This window comes from Dama dama, chromosome 18 (genome assembly GCF_033118175.1).
Source record: "Dama dama isolate Ldn47 chromosome 18, ASM3311817v1, whole genome shotgun sequence".
Classification (NCBI taxonomy): Eukaryota; Metazoa; Chordata; class Mammalia; order Artiodactyla; family Cervidae; genus Dama; species Dama dama.
This window is the reverse complement of record NC_083698.1, coordinates 63,434,262-63,450,767: the sequence shown is the minus strand read 5'-3', so window position 1 is coordinate 63,450,767 and position 16,506 is coordinate 63,434,262. Positions and strand designations below refer to the sequence as shown.

The window sequence follows — 16,506 nt, the reverse complement described above, 5'->3', positions numbered from 1 at the left end:
CTTTTGAACTGTGGTGTTGGAGAAGACTCTTGAGCGTCCCTTGGGTTGCAAGGAGATCCAACCAGTCCATCCTAAAGGAGATCAGTCCTGGGTGTTCATTGGAAGGACTGATGTTGAAGCTGAAACTCCAATACTTTGGCCACCTGATGCGAAGAGCTGACTCATTGGAAAAGACCCTGATGCTGGGAAAGATTGAGGGCAGGAGGAGAAGGGGACGACAGAGGATAAGATGGTTGGATGGCATCACTGACTCGATGGACATGGGTTTGGGTGAACTCCGGGAGTTGGTGATGGACAGGGAAGCCTGGCGTGCTGCAGTCCATGGGCTCGCAAAGAGTCAGACATGACTGAGCGACTGAACTGAACTGAACTGAAAGTTGATATTAAAAGTTTTAAAATATGTAGACTCTCAAATACACAGTTCAACCCTCATTGGTTCATTTCTTTCATAACTCAACAAATACATGCTTACTATGTTCTAGTCTCGGTGCTGTGAAATAAGGATACAGTGGGAAATGAGATAGTTCCTGAGGTCACAGATACCATGGTCTGGCCTGGGAGACAGATGTTAATCAAATCATTGAATCAATAATGGCACCATCACATCTACATAAATGATGCAACAGAAAGTTACATGGGATTATGAGTTCTTACGTGGAAGTTGACCTTGTCAAGTTCCAGGTAGGTGATGGCTGAGTTTAGATGAGATCTGAAAAATGAGGAGAAGTTCATTTGGGGAATGTTTTCTTCAAAGAGGGAAAAGCATGTGCAAAGGGCTTGTGACAATAAAGAACATTACCGATTCAAGGATCTGAAAGCAGGCTAACATGACTGGAGTAAAGAGATGGAGGGAGAGGGCTAAGCAAATTGTGTTGGAGAGTGTGAGTGCCTTTAGAGAAAGCTCAGGATCTCTGTTATCATCAGTACTGTGCTTAGGTGTTCAGTTATCATCAGAGCAAAGCAAAATCACTAAATTACAGATAGCAAGAAGATCAGCTTCGAGTTTCAAGACCATCTCTGGCCACTATAAAGAGTGGTTTGGCAGAGAGAAGAAGGACGTTGAAGAACGACCAGCTAAGAGGCTACTGTGGAGGTCGTGGAGAGAGGCAGTAGGCTCTGATATCAGGTGGTACTGGTGCGAAAGGGTAGAACCAGATGGGGCCAAGAGCTGAGATTCAGCAAGGGGATGTACTACGAGCGAAAGCGAGCTAAAGAGTTGCCAGGTGGTTGGGCTGGATGGATGGGGTGATGGGCAAAACCAAGAATGGGTCAGGTTTAGTAGGAAAACCATGCATTCAATTTCAGACATGTGGAATTTGAGGCTCCTGGTCCACTAAGCTCTTTCAGACTTTCTCTTTCCTGAAATGGTTTCCTTTCCCCAGTTTCTGATGTGACACTCCAGTTCATTCATGGAAGCCCAGCTCAGGTGTTACTATCTCCCTTTCCCTCCCATCAGGCAGTATTCATCATTTTCTTCTGTAATACCTCTATCCAGGGAACTGTAAAAGTCAATTTACGAGCTTATATCCTCTACTAAGCTGTTAGCTCCCTGGAGGAAGAGCTGTGAATCCATTTTAGCACCCCCAGAACCAGTACATGATCACCATCTAATAGCTGCTGTATAAATACTTGACGAAATGATATGGATACGGGTACAAAACATTTACGATTTCTATAATGCTGTTCTCCTAAAGAGCTCAGTAAGTCATGGCAGACATAAATATAAGTTTACAAGCAGAAGGTGTGAAAGGTGAGTTACTGCAGGCATTTGGTGAGCAGGAAAAGAGATGGCTGTCCTTTACCAGGCCACAGTATCAGTCAGAAATATATTTGGCCACAAGGAATAGAAAACTTAGTCTCAGGGACTATAAATGCTCAGAGATGGGCTGTTGCTGGATTTCATTTGAATGCCCAGCAGTACCATACACACTGACCCTATTTCCACTCTGTCATCCTGTGACATCCTGATTATATTGGCTTTTTTGGCCTCATGTTCATTCTCTTGATTACAACATGCCTATGTTGTATTCTAGTTGCGGCATCACTAGCCATCTCATTTGCATTCAAGGCATTGGGAGCATGGGGGACAGAAGGTCAGAGTCAGCAAAAGATTTCTCAACGACCCTGTCAACACCCTCTTTCAACTCATTTGCCAGAACTTGGTCAATGACCTCCTTAGCTGCAAGAAAGACTGGAAAATCAGGAATGGGACTGTCCCAGTAGTCTTGGACCACAATCATAATCCTCAGTAATGTTAATAGGAAGGAAAGGGAGAGTGGTTTGGCTACTGGGCAGGTGACTCACTTAGAAGATATTGCATTTTTTACAGATTTATGGTTTGGCAACCTTGCATTATCAGATGATGCTTAGCAATTCTTTTGCAATAATGTTTTTTTAAAGTAAGCTGTGTGCTTTTTTAGATATAATGCTATTGCATACTTAATAAAATATAGTACGCTGCTGCCGCTAAGTCACTTCAGTTGTGTACGACTCTGTGCGACCCCATGGATGGCAGCCCACCATGCTCCCCCATCCCTGGGATTCTCCAGGCAAGAACACTGGAGTGTGTTACCATTTCCTTCTCCAATGCATGAAAGTGAAAAGTGAAAGTGAGGTCGCCCAGTCGAGTCCGACTCTTCGCAACCCCATGGACTGCAGCCTACCAGGCTCCTCCATCCATGGGATTCTCCAGGCAAGAGTACTGGAGTGGGGTGCCATTGCCTTCTCCAAGTATAGTATAATGTAAACATAATTTTTATATGTTGGAAACCATAAGTTCACGTGACTCATTTTATCGCAATACTGGCTTTACTGCAGTGGTCGTGAACTGAACTTGCAATATCTCTGACGTATGCTTGCTTCATCCATCTGGCATAGCTAGTCCTGTCCTGTAGGTATGTGCTGTAGTTATGACTGTAGCTAAGGTGGAACCAGGGGGGAATGGATCTTTCTCTAATGTCCATTAAAACAAGACACCAATGGCACAGTCAGTTTGCATGGATAGGAAGCCTTGGGTACCTGAAGCTTTCAGCCCAAATGTCCCCACTTTCCAAATATTTTCCTCACTCACAATTTCCCCACCCTTTTCAATAATTTTCCAATAATTATTTGATCCAAGCCATACCTATCCCTTTAAGATAACAGCCTTTGCATTTGACTAGCTCCTGCTTGGACCACTCAGCAGAAGACCTGGTAGGAATTCTGAGCTCATGGAAATGTCTTCTTGCCCATTTATTGTGGTTCTAAAGCAGGAAGGATAGGAGTCACACAAGACAAACAGGTGGGAAGCAAGTACCTTATTGGCTTCCACTCACTACATCTTCTTCACTTAAATCAAACACAGGGAAGTTGTTCTTGACAACACAGGGAAGGCATGAGAAGTGAATTATTTATCCTTACTCTAAATATAAGCCTACACATTGTCAGCCTGTAAACGCTAGTAATTAAGAAACCAGTTAAGGACTGCTTGGGGAACATACTTTGACAGCAGCTGCTACAGAATCTGAACCTATAGACAGGCTGCCATCCCTGTGTGAGATCCTCCTCCCTCCCAGCATTAACTGCTGTCTCACCTGTGTTCCCATGCACCTGATCCAAGTGTTGACACAGCGCTGAATACAGGTCTCTCCTCCACTCCAGACTAGTAGCTCCTTTCTGCCTCCTTCAGCAGCACATCCTAAGGACCCGGCAGAGTGCCTGGTTCATAGATGTTCAGAGGCAGCGCAGTGAATGGTCCATGAGTCTCTTAGTTCCTCCACTAGCAGAAAAGCACAGGATGTGGGAGACTTTAAGTGCTCACCAACCAATCAAGCATCCCACCTCAGACACAAACTTTCTGCGTCTTCCCAGGGGCCTGAAGTCAAGTGTGACAAGGGTTTTACTTGTCATCCCAAGTTCCTTCGGCTCCTCAAACATTTCAGTTTGCAAACACAGTCGGCTCCACTTGGGACAATCTATCTCCCCAGGTCACTTCAACCGGCTACTTCATGCCCATCCTTCAATTCTCTTAGCCATCGGCATCTCGAGGGGACTTCCCCTGACCTCCCCAAGTCTGGCTCAGGGCCCCCTCTGAGACCACTCCCTCTCGGTTCTGCAGTATATCTGTCCATTAGTCGTTTCCCTTTCTAGACCGTGAGCTCCGGGAACAAGATGATCCTGTTCTCTCTTTTGTCCTCACTGCTTATGACGCCGCCTGGACCGCAGGAGGGGTTCCAAATATTTTGGAATAAACTGATAAAGGAGTGGAATGTCCGTAGCCTGGCGGTACTGGGCCGGATGTCGCTTGAATCTGGGGAACTCCAGCCTTAGGGCCCACTCTCTCCCCAGCTTAGACTTGGAACTCCCTCTGGGAGAGGCGCGCCCGGTGGCTGGGACCCGCCTCCCAGGTTCCAGAGCGACCCCGCCCGCCCGGGCCGCGTCCCTGCGCGCTGGGCGGCGGCGACTTCAGGGCAGGAGCCGGCGGAGCAGGTGGGGGCGGCGGCCCCGCCTCCGCGTCCCGGCAGCCCCAGAGCTGGCGGCCGGGAGGGAGCTACGCTCGCCGAGCTCAGCACCCGGCGCAGCGCGGCCGCAGCAGCGCCGCCTGAAGCACCGGTGCTGCGGGACGGAGCCCGGAGCCTAGAGGCGGCGGCGGCGGGGAAGCCGGCCAGAGACGAGCCCTGTCCTGTCCTGTCCTTCGCACGGCTGGCGGCAGGTAGCGGCTCCGCGCGCGTGCCCGGGTCGGCGCCGGAGGGACAGGGGATAAGCTGTCGCGGCGGGCGCTCGGGCCAGTCCCGGGGCTGAGTGAACCCCCGGCGGGGCCAGGGGTGCTGCGCGCATGCTCGTGTCCGGGGCTCCCCGCCCGCGGCGCGGCGCTGCCCTGGAGCCCCTCGCTCGCTGCCCGCCGCGCGGTGCCTCCCGGGCCCGGCTGTCACGGGACCGCGGAGAGAAGGAGGTCACCCCGGGGTTGCCTGGTTGTCTTCCCCCGACCCGACTCTCGAGGGAGCGGCCCCAGGCGCCAAGGCCGCCCCGGCCTGGTCGCCAAGCTCTCCCTTCCCCGCCTCACCCCCGGAACAAAAGGCTGGGGTCTCGTCGGGGAAGGGGCTATCGCGGGATGAGCCGGGATGAGTAAAGAGCAACCAGGAAACTGCCGAACTGAAGGTGGCTTGGGGGATATATTGATAGACGCCCCGGATGAGGAGGCCAATCTCGGAGATGGGAAGTGACTCGCGCAAGGTCACTCAGCTCGTGGTGACTCCCTTAGTCCCCGGACTCCCTTCCCAGTGCTCATCTCCACGCCCCTGAAGCCAGTCGTGTGTGCTCCAGCGACTTCGGTTTGTCCACACATGGGTTTTTAAATCTCCTTTGGAGGAACCAGGGAGAAGGTGGCAGAGTCTATGGCACCCTCCCTCAATACACACCGGAGGCGAGAAGGAGCGGGGATGGGGGAGCAGGGTTGGAGAAGAGGCCACTCCGGATCTCCGGGCGGGAGGTGGAGCACGGGGAGCCCAGCCCTGTCCCCGTGGGCAGCGGGCACAGTCTCTCAGGAACAGAGCCTTCTGAGCATGGCTTGCCAGCCGCGTGGGTGTGCCCGCGACGGGAGCGGGGGCCGCGTGGGGCCCCAGTACGCTCTGCTCCCTGGTAAGAAGTTCTGTAGGGAGAGGCTGGGGGAGCCGTCCTGACGCTCTGGGACGCGCGCAAAGCATCCCCATCCCTGAAGCTCGGAGTGCTTTGTAATGGGCTCTATTTGGAAGGAAAGTTTCTCTGTAGTAGGAAGATGGGCTATCACTTCACCTCTCCGAGCTTGGGGGTCACTGGCTGCAAAATGAGGGCTTTGTTTTGCATGATCTGTGTGATTTAGAAAGTTGGTGCCTCTCTCCTCCTTTCCAGAATCTTTATCTCTTTAGAGGAAAGATTGGTCGTACATTTCTTGTGGTCAACAATAGTCATTATCACAGGGACTCCAGCCTTCCCTGAAAAAAAAAAAAAAACTTTTTCTGTAAACTTTAGCAAAGCTATCCATGGAGATGAAGCATAGATGAGTGGCTGCCTTTGGGCCTGATAAATGGCCTGGACAGAAAGGGATGGAGGCTTCAGAGATGCTGGAAATGCTCCCCACCTTGACCTACGTAGTGATAACACAGGGGCACACATTTAGATATTTGTAAAGTTATTTCTGTGTGATTTATGCACTTATGAAAAGTGAAAGTCACTTGGTTGTGTTGGACTCTGCAATCCCGTGGACTGCAGCCCACCAGGCTCTTCTGTCCTGAAATTCTCCGGGCAAGAATACTGGAGTGGGCTGCCATGCCCTTCTTCAGGGGATCTTCCCAAGACAGGAATCGAACCTGGGTCTCCTACATTGCAGGCAGATTCTTTACCATCTGAGCTATCAGGGAAGCTCTTGACTTACACACTTGACTTATGTTTTACCTCAATAAAAAATAAATAAGAATTTAATGCTGAAAATCCACTCACTGTGGTAGCACACAGACTGGTATAGTTTTCTACATCTAATGCATTTTAGAGATACATTTAAAAACCACAAAAACTAAATCAGAAAAATTAACGAATAATAATAATATAAAAGGGACAGGGAGCAAAGAAAGTTTAGCCATAATGAGAAGTGAAATACAGACTGCAGAATGCCTTACCAAATGCCTTTACATGAACGACCTCATATGACTCACAGTTCTTTAAGGGCAATATTGTTATTGTGCCTTTTTTATGGAGGAGAAAATAAAAGGTCACAGAGGTTAAATACCTTGCTCAGGGGAGTGGAGGGTCGAGAACTTGGGTACACAGATCTCAAATTCTGTACATGCAACCATAGATAGGCAATTTTCAGCCACTAGAATCGGGGCAGAACTATCAGGGTGACAGATACTTGAAGGCTGGCTTCCCGCCGTTCCCCCTTTTGGTTCCTTTCCAGGAGTTGCTGTTGTTTTCATATAATTGTGAGTGTGAGACCATGTCACCAACTGAAGCTAGCCAGCGGCAGACGGGATGAAGGAAGTGTGTGTGTATCTAAGAACGTACAGTTTTAGGAATAGGAGAAAGCCAGCTGGGCTAGCCTGGCAACACTGTTTTCAGGATTTATTGTTCAGAAATCATAAAGTACAGGTTGTGATTTTGAAAGTGAGTTAAATACACACAAAGAATAAACAATACAACCTAGAAAAGATCTGAAAACCAAAACATAATTCACTCTAGAAAAAAACATGTAGGATTTTCACTAGGGAAGAATAGCCAACTTCCCTACAGTCTAGAATTTATAGATATATGTTTATTAATGCTTAAGTTTAAAAAAAACCTACAAAAATAACTCAGCAGAAGGACAGAAATTTGTTTTCCAGCAAACGTGTTATAAACATACTTACACTTGGTGTGGAAATATTTGAACCTTGAGGGTACAGGAACATTTTATCTAGAGAATGATTTTGAGAAACTGTCCTCAAATGTGTTCTTCTAGTGATTTTATACTTCTGCCTAAAATGCAGAACCCAGAGGAGTAGAATCGTGTTCGTCTTACCAGCCAATACCACATTGCAGAGTTGAATGTGTCTTGCTTTTGGAACTGGAAAGTTTTGGTTTGAAGAAGCTGGATTAAGTCGGGCAGCTAAAGAGGTATCTGGATGGATCTGCTTTGCCGAGTGCCATCCAGCGTGATTATGCATCACCAAGTTATCTTTAGGCGAGTTTTGCCACGTCACAGTTAGTGTTCCTGCCATCTGGCTGCGGGAATATTTAGAAAGGAATCGTAGTGTTTGACTGACTCTGCTGAGAGCATGACAAAACAGACTTTGAGAGGGAACTATTAAATATGAGTTAGGGTTGGTGAGAAAATGATTAATTGCTTCTTATTTAGCCATAGCGCAAAACCGAAGAGACAGACGATTCCCAGCTGATGCCGAGCAGGTGCAGCACATATGTTTTCTCACTGACTTCAGCCAAGCCTGCACTTGAAACTTCCCCTTTGCAATTCTAGTTGGGTCTTTCCTTCGACCTGCCCAAGCAGGAACCCGATCCATTTTGCAGCAGGGGAATCATGTGGTGAACTGCCTTGCTGAAGTGCCAAAGAGATAAGTGATGCAGAGCAAATATGCCAAAAATGCCTGGGGAGCATTTTGTGGGCCAGACACTGTGAAAGATTTTCGAGTGCATCTTGAAGAAATATTCATCCTGTGTGGGCGATGTACTTCAGCGAGACACTGAACGTGAGATGGCCGCATGCAGAAAGGAAGCTCCAGGCCTGTCCATGGACTGTAAGCCTTCGGTGCTGCGGAGTAGCTAAGTAGAGAGCTTGTGAGAACTTGTGTCCAAATGAGTGCAGGTGTGTGTCAGAACAAGATGCCCAGGCTGCCATCCACTATGCCTTAAGAGCCAAAGGCTGCCTTGTCCTGGAGGCTTTTGTGCGTGGCTAGGCTAAGAGCTTTCTACATATGAAATCAATCCAACAGTCCTGTAAGGGAGCTGATTCTTCCTACTCCCATTATCAGGCTTTGCAGTGGTAAAGAATCCACCTGCCAATGCAGGAAATTAAGGAAACTAGGAGACACTGGTTCAATCCCTGAGTCAGGACAATCCCCTGAAGGAGGAAATGGAAACCCACTCCAGTATTCTTGCCTGGAAAATCCCATGGACAGAGGAGCCTGGTGAGCTACAATCTACGGCGTCGCAAAGAGTTGGACACAACTGAGCGACTGAGCACTCCCGTTATCAGATGGACACAGGGGCCAAGAGCTAAACTGCTCTGGGAATGATCATGCCACGCCCTGCTCTGGTTCTGTCAGCCAGCTCATAAGTCCAAGATGCCCTTTACCTGTCTGACTCTCCTTTATTGCACCTGCGCTCCTGGAGGGCAGGGACTATGTCTGCTTCACCTCTTCCCAGCACCTGCATTGTTGGTGACAGGTGATGAATAGTGAATGAGTGAGTGAATGAATGGATATATTCATATTTAAAGACCAAAAGCCAGTTTGGATTAACCGTCCTTTTGACTTTTAACGTCTTATTCCTCTCTATAAATATGGATCATCAGGCATGATTGTACAATTGACATCTCCTTTAAAGCTGAAGAATGTTAAGCTCAGCCTATAAGATCAGAATGTCTCTGCTTCTTTTAGAAATTAAATATAATTATTTCTTCTTTTGTAAAATGTTTGTAATTCAAAATACCTGGGTTTGAATCTTGCATTCATCACTTGGTTGTATGACATTGGACAAATTACTTCACCTTTCTGTGTCTCAGTTTTTTCATCTGTAGGGTGGACCTAGTAATAATACTACTTATCGCCTATTTAGGGTAAATAACCTAAGTTAAGCCTAAGACAGTGCTTGGTTCATAGCAATGTCAATAAATTAGCTATTATTATTATTGTCGTTATCATCTGATGTTTTTAAAAAAATTTTGCCTGAAATGCTCTTCGTTCCATAAAGCATTAAAGGAGTTAACAACATCAGATTAATAGATAATGAAACAGCAGTAAAGAGAACACACAGATTAAAAAGCAACATAAAATTAGAAGGGGGCTTCCCTGGTGGCTCAGTGGGAAAGAATCCACCCCAGAATTCAGGACACATGGGTTCAATCCCTGATCTGGGAAGATTCCACATGCCATAGAGCAACTAATTCCATGTGCCACAACTACTGAGCCTGTGCTCTGGAGCCCAGGAGCCACAACTACTGAGCCCACGTGCCCTAGAGCTCATGAAGAAGCCACTGCAATGAGAAGTCCTTGCGCTGCAACAAGGAAGACCCAGCACAGCCAAAACTAAATAAATACAATTATTTTGAAAAAGGTAAAATTAGAGGTAGTTTAGTGAACAAGATTATGTTATAAGGTGCAGGTAATTTCTAGAGATGAGTTTAAGGTTTGGTGTAGTTTCTGGAGATGGGATTAAAAATTTGTCAGAGCTTCCCAGTAGCCAAAACAAAGAGGGAAACACGAATAGTTACCTGATCCACAGTGACCATGAGATAAAAAGAGATCAGTTACACAGCTTTTCCTGGTCCTGGAACCTGGGATGGCTTTCTCCTGGCGAGTCCTCAAAGTCTCTGTTGCCATAGAGACCAAAGTCTTCAACATGGTTCCTGCCATGAAGACAATGGAAATTTTGTGGTAGAAGGTAATAATAATAAGTGTTTCCTAGAACGTTACTGACTGCAGTTCTGGAGACATACTCCCAGAGCACAACCCTATAGAAGCTCTTCTGTGAAGGGCCAGAACACAGTGGTTGGGGGATGTACTGTTTCCTTAGCTGTGCTTACTGAGTTCCTGGGAGAGTAGAAAGATTCTTTCTCCCAAACATTATAGTTCTTGTAAGAATCAGGTGAACAGTCCTATCTTTAAGAACATTGGTTCTGATAGAACCTATATAAATGAGCCAGATCAGTTTACTTTATCCAGAAAAAGTCCAAAGGTGTCATCATGCATGTATACTCATTAATAGATGTGTTCATGAATTTTCTTAATACTGGTAATCCCATAATCTCCCTTTAGCTACTGTTTGGAAAAATAAATATCCAGTGCTCTGTACTATCTTTTAGGCCCCTTAAGGCATTTATTACCTCTTGGTAGTAAGAATAAGTGATATTTGATTTTTAAACTTTTTTTTTTAGTACTTGAAATAATGGACATGTCTTTTTAGTCTCATGTTTTATATATATACAATGTATTATTATATATATAATGTATATATTAATGTATATATTAGCCCAAATATGATTTGTATCAGTTAGGATTACATTCAGCAGCCAAAACAAACAAAACAAAAAGCAATGCACACATGAGAATCTGGCTTAAACAGATAGAAGTGTGTCTTGTAGAAATAGACTCCCAAGAAAGAAAGTCCAGGGCTGATCAGTTCAGTTCAGTTGCTCAGTCGTATCCGACTTTTTGCAACCCCATGGACTGCAGCACGCTAAGCCTCCCTGTCCATCACTAACTCTCAGAGTTTACTCAAACTCATGTCCACTGAGCCCGTGATGCCAATCCAACCATCTCATCCTCTGTCATCCCCTTCTCCTCCCACCTTCAATCGTTCTCAGTGTCAGGGTCTTTTCAAACCAGTCAGTTCTTCACATCAGATGACCAAAGTATTGGAGTTTCAGCTTCTGCATCAGTCCTTCCAATGAATATTCAGGACTGATTTTCTTTAGGATGGACTGGTTGGATCTCCCTGCTGTCCAAGGGACTCTCAAGAGTCTTCTCCAACACCACAGTTCAAAAGCATCAATTCTTCAGTGCTCAGCTTTCTTTATAGCCCAACTCTCACATCCATACATGACTACTGGGAAAACCATAGCTTTGACTAGATGGACCTTGGTTGGCAAAATAATGTCTCTGCTTTTTAATATGCTGTCTAGGTTGGTCATAACTTTTCTTCCAAGGAGCAAGTGTCTTTTAATTTCATGGCTGCAGTCTTGGCTGAAGAAGGAGCTCAAACAGTGCTATCAGAGAATCAGCCTCTTTCCATCTTCCTGCTTCACTATCCTCACCATGTAGTACATCATCTGAAATCTAGTTGCTTCGTGGTCGCAATATGGCTGCCGTATCTCTAGGCTTACATCTTTAGGCAAGAAGAAAGTGTGTGTTAGTCGCTCAGTCGTGTCCAACTCTTTGCGGTCCCATGGACTCTAGCCCACCAGATTCCTCTGTCCATAGAATTCTCCAGGCATGAATACTGTAGTGGGTGGCCATTTCCTTCTCCAGGGGGACTTCCCGACCCAGGGATTGAACCTGGGTCTCCTGTATTACAGGCAGATTCTTAACCGTCTGAGCCACCAGGGAAGCCCCAGGTGAGAAGAAAAGAAAGGTATAAATACCTAAAGAATGAGGGCCCTTCTTTTAGGGAGGCTTTGCCTTTTTATATAGAAAGTGCTGGCCTCCCCAGCTACTTCTGGCTACATCTCATTGGCCAAAATGGTGTCACAGTGCTGCTCTAAACTGTAAAATCTGAAAAATCAAATAGTTTTAGCTAGGTAAACTGCAACTGCTACCCCCACCCCACCCCCCTCCAGCTAGGGAAGTTGCTCTAAGGAAGAAGAGGAAATGGTTATTGAGTAGGCAACTAAAATTATCAACCACTTGACATAACCTCCATTATTAGCCTGTCTAATTATGTCCTTGACTTAATTAGAAACTACAAAACCTGACTCAGTAATTTAAAGTGTTACACTTTTTTAGTTTTTCATGCAATTAACATTAGGAAATGAAACACACCCAGCTGTCTTATGTAGATTCCTAAATCTCTGTTACCAGCCTTGCTTCTTTTCTAAATTTCAGATCCAAATTTCCATTTGCCAAAAGGACCTCATATGCTTCAAATTAAACTCACTTCTCCCCACCTATGCACCACCCCCTACACCCACACATTTGTTCCTGCCTTTCTTAATTAATACTAGATTGTCTTGGCAAGGAGCCGTGGGGTTATCCTAGGATCTTCTCTCCCCACCCATCTCCAACATCCAAATTTTTATCCTCCTTGGCTCTACCCCACTGCAGTTACTCTAACTCAAATAAATATCCATCCTTGCTTGTGTGAATCCCCAGATTGATATACCTACTTGCTACTTCTTCTCCCTATAATTCTTTTTCCCCAATGGCCCCTAGAGTGCTGTATGTAAAACATGCTGCATCTAACATGTCTCCTTTTTTTAAAAAAATTAAAATAAAGCTCAGACTCCTGAACAACCTAGCTCTGTGAGCACCATGCTCCCTGGGACTGTTTGCCACACACCCCATACATGCCTACATGGCAAAGCTTTGCTCATCCCCTCCCCACTCCCTTCAATCACCAAAGACCTGACTCAGAGGTTTCTTATGCTTTTCATGGTCCATAAGCCATGGAAGCAATTAATTATCTTTTCATTTATATTTCCAGAACACTTGCTATTTCTATGTATATGTTTTTGCCCTGGATTCTGCTTTGCCTGATATTAATCATGCTGAACGACTTAAAAAAAAAAAAAAAAAGCAGCCTTATTATAATATAATTCACATACCATAAAATTCACTCTTTTAAAGTATTCAATTCAGTGGTTGTTAAAATATTCACACAGTCACACAACTAACACCATCATCTTAATTCCAGAACATTTTTATCATCCCCAAAAGAAACCCATTAGACGTCCCTTCCCATACCCCTCTCCTCAGCCCTGACAACTACTAATCTACTTTTTTTTTTTATTTATCCATTCTGAAATTTCATATGAATGGAATCATACAGTATATGATTGACTTCTTAGCATACTGTCTTTTGCATTTATCCATGCTATAGCATGTATCAGTACTTCATTCCTTTTTATTGCTAAATAATAGCACAGCCATACTACATTTTGTTTATCCACTCATAAGTTGATTGATGTTTGGGCTGTTTCTACACTTTGGCTATATTAAGCAATGCTATTATAAACTTTCATGTATAAGTTTTTGTGTAGGCAAATGTTTTCATTTCTCTTGGAGATATGTTGGAGTGCAGTTGCTGATCTTATGGTAATTCTGTTTAATGTTGTGAGGAACTTACAGACACTTCCAAAGTGGCTGCTCCATTTTACATTTTCACCAGCAAAGTATGAGGGTTCTGTACCAATTTTTAGTGTCTACTTGAGTATTGTTTTCATAGTTTTATTTTCAAAGTTTTAAACATCACTTTGTTTTAGCTGTGTTCCTTGTAAAGGAAATACAGTTAATTTTTAAATCAATTTGAATATCTTTGTCCTTTAGTAGGAGAAGCTAATAATCTGTTTATAGTTATTATGATTACTGATATATTGGAATTTATTTTGTGCCTTTTATATACCATATGCTTTATTGTTACCTCTTTTTTTCCGCCTTTCTAGCGAAGTGCCTGGCACATAGTAGCTTTCAATACGTAAATATTATAGGGCTTCCCAGGTGGCTCAGTGGTAAAGAATCTCCCTGCCAATGCAGGAGACCTGATTTGATCCCTGGGTTGGGAAGATCCCCTGGAGAAGGAAATGGCAACTCACTCCAGTATTCTTACCTGGGAAATCCCATGGACAGAGAAGCCTGGTGGGCTACAGTCCATGGGGTCATAAAAGAGTTGCACATGACTTAGCAACTAAACAGCAGCTGCAAGTGTTATGAGCTATCATTCCTGGATGGGAGCCATGTATCTATAGATTTATTTTTTTGTCAAGTATTCATTAATTACCTGATATTCATGTTTATAGTTTCACTCAGTGGCTATCATAGTGCCTAACATATGGAAGAAGCTCAGTAAATACTTTCTGCATTGACTGTGCAAAGGCCGAGATGCTTGTCAGAAGCTGGGTGAAGTAGTGGAGAGTGCACACGCTTAGGAGCAGTTCACTTGGGGTGAATGTGGCTTTGTCAAGTTCCAACTATTTGATCTCGGGCCATGACTTTACATCTTTGAGCCTTTGTTTCCTTATCTGTGAAATGGGGATTAGTATCTGTCATACAGAGCTAATTGGGGGCGGGGGGGGGGATGAAAGATAATTATGTAAATAACAATCAGAATTGTTAACACAAGAAATCTGCTTCGTACATGTGAGCTATTGTTTTTTAATGAATTGTTTAACAAAGAGCTGTCCCAGCCAGGTACATCAGTATGAAATCATCAACCATATCTGCCCGGTGAATAAACATAGTAAAAAAAAAAAGACTCTGGCCCCTTTGCTATGTGTCTGACATAAATAATTATGACCCTAGTAGAAGAGGAGACATTTTTTTCTTCTCATATGGTAGAACCAAGAAAAAAGACCAGAGATGTAGTTGTATTTCCTTTCAATGATGTAGAGATAGATTTTAAGTCTGCTGTATTCCTTAGAGCTGTTTTTTGTTCTAATATTCTTCTAAACTTTTGAATGAAACATTTTTGTTCATCATGTTGCTCCCCAGTATTTCAGAGGAAGAATAAAGAAGCTTCACAAACAGGTGAGATAACTGCCTAAAACAGGATGAGCAAGTGAACGTTTTTCCCTGCATTTTAACAGCTTGTGCGTGACTTTTTTTCTGGTTTTCACCCAAATGTGTATGTCCTAAGGTTTTAGAAATTCACCTGCAGACTCGTAGAAGGAAGAAGGCTAAATCAAGTCTGGGTTTATGTCTGATGTTGTGCATTCCTGGTGGTCATGGATGGTCAGTGAGTTTTGAGTAATGGTTTTAAGTAATGGTGGTTGACCTGTAGTCATTTTGATGTTGTCTATGTAAATTACGAATGCCTTAAACTATGAATCCTGAAGAATGATGGGTCCAGATACCTGTCTGTAAGATCTAGGAGTGCATTATTTGGGGACTGGATAAAGAAAGCCACCTACTGTCTTTTCAGACCTGTGCCCCCCTCCCAATTATGGTGCTCTCTTGTTTACTCCCATGTAATGAATGACTAGTTACACAAATGACTAGTTACAAATGGAACCAACTCACAAATGATTCATGCCTAATGGGCAATCATGTTTTAGAACTCTTCCTCATTGTATAATAACCATGTGTTAACAGAAGAATTAAACCTTAGGGGTTATGGATTAGTTTGAGGAAAATTATTTTACTCTATTCTTGATTGTCTTCTGAGCCCACTTGGTCAGTCACTTTGACGTTAGTGACTGGCTATAGGAGTGGTTACAGCTTTTGTGGAGGTCTGCATGCAGGACCTGGCCAGCAAAGCCCACAGTCAGCTCACAGTATTGTTCTTTGTGGATCCAGCTTACTTAGATCAAATGGTCAAGACAAATTTATGTTTTTCTTTACTCATTTATTCATTTGTATTTACCTTTTAGATGTAGAGGGGTCTCTTAAGATAATGCAAAACATTTAAAAAAAAATACTTCTCCACAATTGTCCCAAGTAAAGAAAGCAATCCAAAACTTTCTTTTTTAAATTAGTTTTTGCAGTGGGTAGTAATGCCCAAGATGTGGGCATGTGTGTGCTCAGTCGTGTCTGACTCTTTTGCAACCTGATGGCCTGTAGCCTGACAGACATCTCTGTCTATGGAATTTTCCAGACAGGAATACTGGAGTGGGTTGCCGTGCCCTCCTCCAACGGATCTTTTTGACCCAGGAATCAAACCTGTGTCTCCTGTGTCTCCTGCATTGGCAGGTGGATTCTTTACCATTGCGCCACCTGGGAAGCAATGCCCAAGATACATACTTCAAAAAGTATAAAAATCTAAAAACAATATACAGTATAAATTGAGTCTTTCTCACAGCTAGTCTCATAAAATTCTTCCAGTTGATTGTTTTACGCCTCGTCAGTGTTTTCATCTGTTCACAGCAGTGTGTTTTCTTGTGTTTTTCATCTATCATCTATCCTTTGTCCTATTCCTTTCCCGACTTTTTCTTTCTAGTTTTTTTTCTGTAGATCTTGTGCTGGTTCTCTAATGGTTCCTTGTTGAGTATTCATTGTAGAATAAATTGTATGCTTTTTGTGTTTGTGTTAGTCACTCAGTCATGTCCGACTCTTTGAGACCCTGTGGACTATAGCCTGCCAGGCTCCTCTGTCCATGGAACTCTCCAGGCAAGAATACTAGAGTGGGTCACTATTC

General features: G+C 44.2%; 1 protein-coding gene across 1 annotated transcript in view; it reads left to right on the top strand.

Moving 5' to 3' along the window:
- Window positions 1-4,494: 4,494 nt before the first annotated feature.
- Window positions 4,495-16,506, top strand: part of WIPF3 (WAS/WASL interacting protein family member 3) — a 76,790-nt gene continuing 64,778 nt past the window's right edge. The window contains exon 1 of the mRNA XM_061165451.1: window positions 4,495-4,690. The gene's annotated coding sequence lies outside the window, so the exon portion shown is untranslated. The remainder of the gene's footprint in view (window positions 4,691-16,506) is intronic.